The sequence below is a fragment of the Triturus cristatus genome, chromosome 6 (genome assembly GCF_964204655.1).
Source record: "Triturus cristatus chromosome 6, aTriCri1.1, whole genome shotgun sequence".
Lineage (NCBI taxonomy): Eukaryota > Metazoa > Chordata > Amphibia > Caudata > Salamandridae > Triturus > Triturus cristatus.
In genome coordinates this window covers 334637328-334651039 of record NC_140589.1, presented here as the reverse complement: position 1 = coordinate 334651039, position 13712 = coordinate 334637328, and positions in this window count along the sequence as shown.

Genomic DNA, 13712 nt, shown 5'->3' with positions numbered 1-13712 from the left:
AATATATTAAAAAAATAAATTAACTTTTTTAAAACACTCCCCACCCTTATCCCCTATAACCCAACATCCCGCCCCTAAAACAATATAAATATTTCTCATATTATATACATTTTAACTATTTATACAAACAACTTCAAAATATTTACTAAACACACAATGACGATATTTTCACATGTCGAGATTATTACTAACGATATTACTGACATCGACATATAAGTAAAAAAAAAAAAACGATATTTTTCACGTCGATATTAGCTATTTCGATATTTTGGACATTCGATATTTTTGACTCGATATTTATGTCCCTCGATATTAAAAAATATAGACTGCTCACCCTATTACAGCGGTATGAGGTTTTCCTCCTCTCGCTTCAAGTAGTCGAACAAGTATTTGCTATCATAGGGTGGAAGCCATGGACCACCCTGTAATAGCAAACACAAATGTCCAGCGAATGCACACCCAGGGACATTGTATGAGCTGCTCCTGAGAGATCGCCCTCCCTACTACTATGATGCATTTGTTAGTATAAACGCATACTAACACTACTTACACACGTGTAGTACAGCGACCGGAATGTAGTGAAGAAGCAGAGGAAGCGCAAAATCTAAAAATATAAATCCTACCAGAAGTCGGATGACATAGTTCAATGAACCGACGACCCAGGCATGAGTAGAAAAAGCTACACGAACAAAACGGGTCTTCAGCACAATGCAAGCAATTTTGAAATATTGCTGAGTGGTGCCTTCTTTTTGCCTTCTCCCACTCGTCCCCAAATTTATGTAGTGAAGAGGCAGACAGCCGTGAATCCAATAAGTAGATTTATTACAAGAAAACAAGACACCTGAAACAACCACCAACAGGAGCAGACAGCAAAGCAACCGTCTAATCCAGCACCGTGTACAAACTCCGCAAGGTTCCCCTCATGACAGCCCTACATTCTAACATTACATACTGAGCGCTTTATTATCAAGGAACGGTGTTAAAATTATCGCCGCTTTAGCGGCAGGAATCTGCCGCTAAAATGGCGATAATGGGCTTGATAATATGCTGTAGAGAATTCCAATAGAAGCCCATGTTCTCGTGTTAACATGGGCTTCTATTGGAATTCTCTACGGCATATTATCAAGCCCATTATCACAGTTTTAGCGGCAGTTTCCTGCTGCTAAAGCGGCAATAATTTTAACGCCGTTCCTTGATAAAATGCCCCTTAGGTTCTAGTAGAATTATATACTAACATTCTACTATGACTTACAATGGAATACCACACAGAGCACATGACTTTACAGCAATGAGCTCATAGTTTCATCGACGAGTCTTGACACCGGCAGGGGTAAGACTTTCGCTTCCCACTCCCTATATTGTATAAACGTAAACTAACACTTCTTCCATGAGTATGCTACAGCGCCCAGAGCACATCACTTTACAGCAATGAGCTCACAATTTAGGCTCATGGTTTAATCCCCGAGTCTTCACACCAGTAGGGATGAGTAGTACGCATCCCACTCCCTATATACTATAAACGCATACTAACACTACTTACACACTTATACATCAGCGGCTAGTATCCTACACCGCCCGGAGCCCATCACTTTACAGCAGTCAGCTTGGTTTCATCCCCAAGTCTTCACACAGGTAGGCGTAACTACTTCGCTTCCCGCTTCCGGTATACTATCAACACACAGTAGCGGTCAGGAGTTCGCTTCCCACTCCCTGTATGGTATAAACGCCTACTAACACTACTTGCACATGTATGCTACAAACACCAGACCACATCACTTTACAGCAATGACCGCACGGTTTAGACTCTCAGTTTCATACCTGAGTGTAGCACCATATCTTATCACCACCATGCCACTCTGAGCAACACCACACTTTCAGACCGTTAACAGTGATAACTACCTACTGGCGACCGCCAGTAGGTAATCAAGAACAAATTACAATAGTTTCTTGATTCTTTTAGCTTTCAAAAATTCTCTCCATTACTGTCTTTCTACTTTTCCATATAAATAGCTTTTTTAATATTCAAGAACACATCGAAGTCAGAAATGCGACGTATTCTATCAACACACTTTCTAGAACAATCTACAACACGTGGACGTTAAAAGTTCATCAATTTTTAACGATATATTTTTGAAACATTTTCTCGAACATTTAACGGCACATACTGTTAGGTATTGAGTACCTGAGAGATGTCTGGAAAGGGCGGGCGATTGTAGACTTAATGGAACTACAGACTGAATATCAAATGCCAGACACAGAATGGTTCAGGTACATACAATTGAAACATGCACTAAAGACTCATACACACAGGTGACCAAATACCTGAATATGAGCCGCTCAAAGACAGGGTGCTGTTGGACCCAATCCTGGAAAAGGCCACTTATATAGAAAAAGATAATGTTTAATACCCCAAACTCATTGAGGGCCCTCTGAGAGGCCTGGGAATCAGAGATTGGGATCCTGGAGCATGACGATTGGGCAGAGGCCATACAGAGTCCCCGGGAAGTGGCCACGAGGGCACAGTTTCACCTCATACAACTCTGAATCCACTAGGATGAGGCTTTACCATATGGATAGGTGTGACATGGAGGGCTGCATGAGCGGATGTGGCAGAGTAGGCACCTTTTTCACACATTGTGGGACTGCCCCCTGCTGCAGCGATATTGGAGCAAGATTGTACAGGTGATGTCCAATGTGTCAGGGCAGGCCGCCTCACTAAATGCCCAGTGGCACATACTGGCTACAAGACAATAGGCTGCTGTCATTCTTTCAAACAGGATTCTGCGGCTGCATTTTAGCACCTTTAGTTTTCAACTTATACATAGCAGACTTGGGGAAAGCTCTAGCAAACAGTAGCATCGCTCTCCCCCCACTAGGACATAGGCCGCTTAATATGCTTCAGTACGGGGACGACATAGTTATTATGGATTACACAAAAGTGGGTCTCCTACGAGCACTGTCCAGTCTCCACGCATACAACAAGAAGAACGTCCTCACTATTAACCCAGAGAAGACCAAAATCGTAATTTTTGGAAGGTAAAAAAATAAATCAACTGCCATCACTAGCCAGCCTCAACAAGCGACTAAACAGCCTTTCTGCTGCAGCAATATTTAAAGTTACCCAGGCCTCCCTTCTCCCCACACTACAATATGGCCACCAGGCTTTCCCTGGTGCCTGTTTAGAACGTCTTGAACATGCTCAGTGGGCCAGGTACAAGTAGATCGTCCAACCACCTAAATATCTCCATAGAGCAAGACTTAGGTGCCGATCACGATCCGGTAAAAAATTCCCCCGTGCGACTCGTATCGGGTCTTTTTACCGTACGAATCGTACAAGTGCCGTACGAACTGGCAATCACGAATCGCATGGTAAAAAGTCCATACGACCCGCACCGGGAATCATTCCCCACACGTCCTCGGGTCGGAAAATGTGTCCGACACGTCCTCGGACGATTTACCTTACAAACGTAAAAAGCCAAGTCCGACCGAGGAATCACGATCCATCCCGTGCGTCCGAGCCTACAACCGTATGGAAAAAACACCGTCCGCACCGAACACCAATAGCAACCATGGAGACATGTGCCCGCATACGCGCCCAACACTCCCCCCAGCCCCCGTACGTCCGACACGTACCCCCCGTATATGTATACCCCCACCCGTCTATGTACACCCCAGTACGTTCCAGTCGTACCCCCACCCCAGTACGTGTCGTACCACCGTCAATGTAAACCCCCCCACCCCTGTACGTGTCGTACCACCGTCTATGTACACCCCAGTACGTTCCAGTCGTACCCCCACCCCAGTACGTGTCGTACCACCGTCAATGTACACCCCCCCACCCCTGTACGTGTCGTACCACCGTCAATGTACACCCCCCACCCCTGTACGTGTCGTACCACCGTCTATGTACACCCCAGTACGTTCCAGTCGTACCCCCACCCCAGTACGTGTCGTACCACCGTCAATGTACACCCCTCCACCCCTGTACGTGTCGTACCACCGTCAATGTACACCCCCCCACCCCTGTACGTGTCGTACCACCGTCTATGTACACCCCAGTACGTTCCAGTCGTACCCCCACCCCAGTACGTGTCGTACCACCGTCAATGTACACCCCCCCACCCCTGTACGTGTCGTACCACCGTCAATGTACACCCCCCCACCCCTGTACGTGTCGTACCACCGTCAATGTACACCCCCCACCCCTGTACGTGTCGTACCACCGTCTATGTACACCCCAGTACGTTCCAGTCGTACCCCCACCCCAGTACGTGTCGTACCACCGTCAATGTACACCCCTCCACCCCTGTACGTGTCGTACCACCGTCAATGTAAACCCCCCCACCCCTGTACGTGTCGTACCACCGTCTATGTACACCCCAGTACGTTCCAGTCGTACCCCCACCCCAGTACGTGTCGTACCACCGTCAATGTACACCCCCCCACCCCTGTACGTGTCGTACCACCGTCAATGTACACCCCCCACCCCTGTACGTGTCGTACCACCGTCTATGTACACCCCAGTACGTTCCAGTCGTACCCCCACCCCAGTACGTGTCGTACCACCGTCAATGTACACCCCTCCACCCCTGTACGTGTCGTACCACCGTCAATGTACACCCCCCCACCCCAGTACGTGTCGTACCACCGTCAATGTACACCCCCCCACCCCTGTACGTGTCGTACCACCGTCAATGTACACCCCCCACCCCTGTACGTGTCGTACCACCGTCTATGTACACCCCCCCACCCCTGTACGTGTCGTACCACCGTCTATGTACACCCCAGTACGTTCCAGTCGTACCCCCACCCCAGTACGTGTCGTACCACCGTCAATGTACACCCCCCCACCCCTGTACGTGTCGTACCACCGTCAATGTACACCCCCCCACCCCTGTACGTGTCGTACCACCGTCTATGTACACCCCAGTATGTTCCAGTCGTACCCCCACCCCAGTACGTGTCGTACCACCGTCAATGTACACCCCCCCACCCCTGTACGTGTCGTACCACCGTCTATGTACACCCCAGTACGTTCCAGTCGTACCCCCACCCCAGTACGTGTCGTACCACCGTCAATGTACACCCCCCCACCCCTGTACGTGTCGTACCACCGTCAATGTACACCCCCCACCCCTGTACGTGTCGTACCACCGTCTATGTACACCCCCCCACCCCTGTACGTGTCGTACCACCGTCTATGTACACCCCAGTACGTTCCAGTCGTACCCCCACCCCAGTACGTGTCGTACCACCGTCAATGTACACCCCCCACCCCTGTACGTGTCGTACCACCGTCTATGTACACCCCCCCACCCCTGTACGTGTCGTACCACCGTCTATGTACACCCCAGTACGTTCCAGTCGTACCCCCACCCCAGTACGTGTCGTACCACCGTCAATGTACACCCCCCCACCCCTGTACGTGTCGTACCACCGTCAATGTACACCCCCCCACCCCTGTACGTGTCGTACCACCGTCTATGTACACCCCAGTACGTTCCAGTCGTACCCCCACCCCAGTACGTTCCTGGCGCACCCCCAACACAACCTCCTAAGTACGGAGCGCACCCCATGCCCCAACATCACAACCGCATGTACGAGTCGTACAAAGCCACACACAAGGACCAAATCGTACAACCAAATGGCCCAAGTACACACCGTACACACGCTCAAAACGCACGTACACAACAAGGACAAAACAAAACAACTCAACAATACACCATTCGAAAGGCACACAGCCACTAAACATGGCCAACAACCACTAAAATAACACAATCACTGACCTGCAACTGTCAAAAACAAACAGAGGCCCAATACACCACCACTCCTTATAACACACCCACCCAAAATTCAAACACTGCCACACCCACCCATGGACCAATAAAAAGGGCCCACACACACAAACCATGAGCCTTTGCAACAGACCCACTGCTGCCAGACACCACAGAACCAGACTACAAGCGACACCACATCTTACACTTGCACACCTTCACACGACCACCCTCACAAACACCCTCTCATCACATTCACACACACACACAACCATCCACCCCCCCCCCCAACATCCACACACCCCCCACACCCACACCATCCCCACCCACACCCCTCACCATGCCCACTACCAAGAATCCAAAGTTCAGTCACCGAGAGTTGGAGGTCCTTGTTGATCAAATCCTCAGAGTCGAGCCACAGATCTTTGGAACATTGGTCAGAAGCACCAGCCAGGCAGCCAAAACAGCCATGTGGCAGACCATCGTCGATGCTGTGAATGCTGTTGCGGACACCAGGAGGACCAAGCAGGATTGCCAGAACAGGTGGTACGATCTGCGGAGGAGGGTCAGAGCCAAGAGACAGGAGGAACACGACCAGGCCAACGCCACCGGAGGAGGGCCCTCCCGCAGACCCGTACAGTACCATCCCTGGGAGGAGAGGGTGATGGCCATACTGCCGGTGGAGGCAGTTGAAGGAGTAGAAGGACTCCGAGACCCGGGTGAGTACACAAACAACGCACCTCACATGGGGGGAACTGCAACCACAACCAAAATTAATAACAGGCACGCAAACACCACAAGCCATCGCATTACTCAACCACACTCCATGAGCAGGCACATGCCACTGCTGCCACCATGCCCCATGCACCCAGCTGGACAATGTCAAGTCACAGGCCACAGAAGACAACAACACATGACACGGTAACCCGGATGGCGGGAGTGTGGGCACCAAGAATCACATAGTGCGACTCCAAAGCAGACAACAATGCCCTCTGCCCATATGGCCTAGGTCACAGCCAGACAAACACTGTGTCCCAACACAGGAATGACTTGCCAGCAAATGGCGGATGCCTTGCATCAACACATGGGGGTGAAGGCACTGTTTTGCACATGCCAGCAGCTAATGAACAGCCAACAGTGTGAAAGAGTGGCAGCACACACCACCACAGCAGCAGCGCACAGACACACAGCAGACAAAATGGGTGCCTGGAGATCAGAAACAAACTCACATCAACAGGCCAAGGGCCACTCAAAGATCTGCTAACAGTGTGTGCCCAGGAAGCTGGGCCAAGGTGACAGAGGGTGACACACGGAGGGAGGGAGAGGGGGACACAGAGGGAGGGAGAGGGGGACTGAGAGGGAGGGAGACACAGGAAGATGGACAGAGGGAGGAGGCTGACACACAGAGGGAGGGAGAGGGGGACAGAGAGGGAGGGAGAGGGGGACAGAGAGGGAGGGGGACACAGGAAGATGGACAGAGGGAGGAGGCTGACACACAGAGGGAGGGAGAGGGGGACAGAGAGGGAGGGAGAGGGGGACAGAGAGGGAGGGAGAGGGGGACAGAGAGGGAGGGGGACACAGGAAGATGGACAGAGGGAGGAGGCTGACACACAGAGGGAGGGAGAGGGGGACAGAGAGGGAGGGAGAGGGGGACAGAGAGGGAGGGAGAGGGGGACAGAGAGGGAGGGAGACACAGGAAGATGGACAGAGGGAGGAGGCTGACACACAGAGGGAGGGAGAGGGGGACACAGAGGGAGGGAGACACAGGAAGATGGACAGAGGGAGGAGGCTGACACACAGAGGGAGGGAGAGGGGGACACAGAGGGAGGGAGACTCAGGAAGATGGACAGAGGGAGGAGGCTGACACACAGAGGGAGGGAGAGGGGGACACAGAGGGAGGGAGAGGGGGACACAGAGGGAGGGAGAGGGGGACACAGAGGGAGGGAGAGGGGGACAGAGAGGGAGGGAGAGGGGGACAGAGAAGGAGGGAGACACAGGGAGAGCAAATCAGTCCTTTGGTGTGTGGGAATGTCTGCTCGTCAGCAGGTGGACTGCGTGCATGTAGACAAGGGTGCCCAGTGCCAGAACCCCCCCTCTTCATCATGGCAAAACGCAGGGCCATGTTACAACCTGTACACGAGCACAAGGACAGCCACCTGCATCATATGAGTGTGTGGATCCACTCCATGTGCACATGTACAGTGCTACAAGGAAGGCGCAAACGCATAGCTCGGCACACATGCACACTCCACTGCTGACTGCAGTCACACTTGACGCAGCAAGTAAGACTGTGCCACACATAGTTAAAGGGGCCAAATTGGTGCCCAAGGGACACACACATGCACAAGTGCACTGTGAGTGGAATGCAAGACAGATCCTAATTCCAAGAGGAAATGTGCCAACTTTGTAACGGATGAAACATGGATGTTGCATGGATCAAAAGTAACATTGTCTCTCTCACACACAGGTCAACGTCGTGCTGCACCCCCCAACACTGGGGGGGAACACTCACAGGACCCGGATCTGCAGGAGACCGATCCCACCGGCAGCGACCACTCTCACCACTCTGCGGACGACCCCGACCGACCTGGCCCCTCTGGTGTCCAACCACCTGCAGCACCTGCGTCAGGTACAACCGTGCCAACCACCACCCCCACTCCTGCCACATCCCAGGAGACACCCAGGATCCCTGCCCCAACACCACAATGCAGCCAGGCTCGCCAGGAGGGACACGGTGTCCCGGGCACCCAGGAGGAGGCAGGCGACAACGCCAATGCCACCCCTCAGGGGTCCCGGAGACCCCATGTGCCCACAAGTGCAGGCCAGGCGCAAGTGGGCAGGGGTGGTGGGAGTGGAGAGCGGCGGAGGCGCGAGCCTGACCAGTTGGCTGGGGATCCGGTATTTTCCCATGTCCGTAACATCCTGGACTCATACCGGCAGGACACCACGGGCATGGCCCAGGTTGTGTCCGTCCTCGAGGGGATCAAGGTCCAGCAGGCCCAGCAACATGCGGAGCTAATAGCCTGTCTACAGCTACACCAACGGAGGATGGAGGACAGACAGGCTGAGCAAGTGACGGCGTCCCAGGGGATTCACGCTGAACTCCGTCGGATGGCCGACACCATGGCCGACCCTCCCTGTGCCAGAAGGCGGAGAACATCACCACCCACAGGGAGGGATCATGAGGAGGAGGAGGAAACATCCGACGGAGCATCCCAGACGTCGTCACGGCCTGCTGCTGAGGTTCCCCGCAGGAAGCCGGGTCGTCCACGGAAAGGACCGTGAGGGTGGCTGCTACATCACCATCTCCCAGGACACCTGGCCTGGCACCTGGCCCACTGGAGCAACAGCATCACAGCATCAAGAGACATTCTCTGCCACATGGCCCTGCTGGTCACTGGCTGACCAATGTTGACAAAGACTGTGGCATGGACTCTGAGGATTTCCAATGGCAAGGACACCAACTCCCCTACTGAACTTTGGATTCCCTAATCCCGGAAAGGCCCTCACTTGCCCCCCCCCCCCCCAATAATAAATCACACTATTAAGAGTAGATGCCTGCTGGTAGCATTATTACCTAACATGTGTCTTGTACAGTCTAAACATGCCTGAGTCATCTGTTCACTTCAACCATCCACACCCTGGGGCCTGAGTCTGGCACAGGACACATGGGTCACAGTTTTCTAGGCAAGACAGACATGGAGCACCATACACACCCGTGATGGTCAGAACCAGCTGAGGGGGTGGCCGAACAACCGTGCTGACAGACACATTGAGTACAGCAACAGTCATGCGCAGAGGTCAGGGATCCTGGCCCGTGTCCTGGGGGGCACCCAGGTACGTGTAGACAGGTGGCAGAACCATGTCCTGCAAGCTTGAGTCCGGTGGATGCAGAGAATGGGGTCATGGACAACGTTGGATGCATGGGGATGGCACATGTCACAATACCCACACAGTCATGGACATCATGCCCATTACACAGTCTCAGCACACACACACAGCTTGCATCTTGCCACTCGACACATTGACACATAGCCACAATCAGGGAATACCATGCCAGACATGCAGGATGCACCGTGCCAACACACCAGCATTGACTGAGAAGAGGCACCTTGGAGGCATAGGGACACCTTTAATAGTCATGTGTTTGGGATTGCAGAGGCAACTTGAAGTACACATGAACACATCATGTGGAGTAACATGTGGCTCCAACACTGGCACCCCCCTTCTGCAGCACAAATGCGTGATAGCCATGGAACTGGCACACAAGTGTCGGATAATAGCTAAATACCCACAGCTGCTCACGGAGAGCCTGCCATACACCATACATCCGCTGATGTGGAAGTCCCACGCCATGTCAAGACAATGTTAACCGTATGTGTCCGAGGGCAGTGTCACACACATTGATGCCTTCATCACAATCCACCATCCCATCACTGATGACTGACAACCAGGCAGCCCATCTATTCAGGTGTACCCAGCTGCATGTCGTGTCCCATGGGGATGCCACATGTCTGCAGAGGACCCAAACCCCGACCGGGGCAGTGTGCACACATCGTGAACAACTGCCACACCCAATACATCCCAGATGCATCCCTTACCCCATGGAGACTTCCAAACGTGTCCGTGCCTGTAACGCTGAGTCAGCCCACGATGCCATGTCCATGAGGAATAGCAGTGCCACAACAATGCAACCAGCAAACGGCATGCGCAGGTACCTGGGGAAGAGAGACACACAAGAAGTCAGCCACAAGAAGCACAGCCACTTGCATGTGCATGTACTCGACACATGTATGTATGACAACATGCTAGGTCACAATTATGCCTGGGGAAATACTACCATCACTGCCACCATCACTCCAGTGACACACCCACACACACCTCTGACCCACGTGCCATACATGCAGGTGGAGACACACATCACAACGCATGCCACACGGGGACCAATGCGTGCACACTCAGACCCTGGTACTCACCACTAAGCAAAGAAGTCGCGTATGAGCCGAGTCCGGATGTCCTCTTGCGGCTCCACATCCTCCACATCACTAGCCCCATTGCCAAGCCCTTCGTCCTCCACGGGTGGATGGTCCTCGTCATCTTGATCCAGGATGAGGGGCACAGCTCTTTCAACTGCCATGTTGTGCAGCATGCAGCAGACCATGAAGATCTTGCAGACCTTCGCCGGGGCATATGGGAGTGCGCCGCCGGTCTTGTGGAGGCACCGGAATCGGCTCTTCAGCATGCCAAACGTCCTCTCTATCACTCGCCTTGTCCGGCCATGGGCGGTGTTGTAGCGGAGCTGGGCCGGCGTGATGGGGTTGCGGAGAGGTGTCAGCAGCCAAGGCATGTTGGGATAGCCAGCGTCCCCTAAATGGAAAGCACATGGATATCGTTAGAACAGGCGAAGCGGTAGTGCTGCTCGGCCAAACAGAATACAGGACAGACAGACTGTACCCACCAACAACACATGCACGTTCGTTGCGCAGCTGCATCATCATATCAGGCATCCCGCTACGCCTCATGATGTAGGCATCGTGTGCTGATCCTGGAAAACGTGCACAGACATGTGAAATCACCATGTTGGACAGACACACCACAAGGGCATTGATGGAGTGGTAGTGCTTCCGATTGCGGTACGCCACCTCCCGTGCGTGTGGTGGTACCAAACCTACATGTGTCCCATCTATGGACCCAATGACATGGGGCATCCCTCCCAGGGCATAGAAACCACGTTTGACCTCAGTCATCTGTTCAGGGGTTGGGAACTTGATGAAGTCATCCAGGTGAATCAACATGGCCTCCAAGAATTCATGCAGCACACCGCTGAACATGCTCTGGGACATGCCACCAACATGAGCTATGGTATATTGGAAGGTACCCGTGGCAAGGAAATGTAGGGCAGCCATTACCTTCAGCTGGGGTGTCAGTGCCGTAGGATACCTGTGCTGCGGTTGCAGGTGTGGTGCCAGTCTCGCCGTCAGCTCCAGAATCAACGGTTGGGTGAAGCGGTAGAGCCGGATCCTGTCATTCTCCTGCATGGTGGCCAAGTCTGGAATTCTTCGGGCAACAGGAGGCGCTCTGCAGTAATTTGGAAGTGACAAGGAAGAGTGAGTGCACTACGAGAACAACTCATGTCTACTGAGCACATGTAAATCTGCCAATACACACATGCCACATAGGGAGTCAGGCATGTGCTACATGCCCAGGACACGTATGGATGCAAGGTGACACTCCTTCCAAGACCCAGCTACACACGGTGATTGAGAACCTCCCCATGCCACGCCATGGGAATAGCTGTGTCCCAGTGCAAGTGCACTGCCCGACGCAAGACAGGAGTGACATACACCCACACATCAGCAGAAGTGTGATGCTGATTGCAGAGACTGGCAGCGGAACACTTGAGCCACAGGTCACATGACATTACACTAGTCCAGCCCACACACCTTGCCATGAAGGTGCACATGTCATGACTCCCCACACATTCCTTGTGAGTTTGCTGACATGGCCTTGTCACGCTACTCCGTGTCCCATGCATACATGTGCACCTCACATCAGATACCACATGTGGCATGGTGTGCGGAACAGTGTGCAATGACAATCTACACACAGACACATGTTGGTTGCTGCAACGGCTGCAGCTTTTGAGGGTGCTACAACATCAACCTGATGTAAATCCCGGACACATAAATGACATAGTCACATTGTGCACTGTGGGTAGTGACAAGTCAGGTGTCATGACCCCTGTACCGGGCATCATGGGACACTTCCGTGTGTTGGTGTCCGTGCCATGCCAGTGACGCTCACCCCAAGTGCGCAGTACGACATGCACACATGTCAAAGGAGTCAAGGGCATGCCTGGCACACATTGCACCCTCACACAGTACACCTGTACACATCTCATCATACATCTGGTGCCTCCTCCACTCAGGAGGCATGTTCCACATCACAGCCTGTCACACCTGTGCCCCACACATGTAGTAATGCACAGACGATGCCTTGATGTCCATTCCTGGACAAGTATGTCCATCCATGGACAAGTATGTCCGCCCTATTCCTACCTGTGTGTCGACTATCACCACAGTGATGTGTACAAACCGGCGTACTGCTGCTAAGAGGGCCTGTGTATGTTCCCCAATCACTGTGGGAGTGCTGCCGTATGTGTACCCATCGTGATGGCGAGCGTACAGGCATTTGTACGGTCCGTACCACAACGAGTACGCATACGCGTGCAGAACCATAGTGATAGTGAGCGTAGATGCGAGTGTACGGTCCGTACCACTACGTGTACGCATACGCGTGCAGAACCATAGTGATAGTGAGCGTACAGGCATTTGTACGGTCCGTACCACAACGAGTACGCATACGCGTGCAGACCCATAGTGAGAGGGCCGTACACTCGCATGTACGCTCACTATCACTATGGGTCTGCACGCGTATGCGTACTCGTTGTGGTACGGACCGTACAAATGCCTGTACGCTCACTATCACTATGGGTCTGTGTACCCGTAGTGATAGTGAGCGTACATGCGAGTGTACGGTCCGTACCACTACGTGTACGCATACGCGTGCAGAACCAAAGTGATAGTGAGCGTACAGGCATTTGTACGGTCCGTACCACTACGTGTACGCATACGCGTGCAGACCCATAGTGATTTTGAACGTAGGCATGCATGTACGGGCCGTTGCCATGCATTTGGGGTGCCCTAGGGCCCGGAAACGCACCGTACCTGTGTGTGATTCTCCTAATTACATAGGGGACAAGTATTAAGGCCTACATGCATGCTGGTTGTCATGGCGACCAGGTTCAAATTTCGATTTTGTTCTGGAAGGTGCACAGCAGAAGTCAGTTGGAATTCTTCTACTTTGTTGCAATGTGTTTGTGGGGCTGACATCATGCAGGAGAATGAAACCGATAGAGAACCCACAGACTGCTAGGTT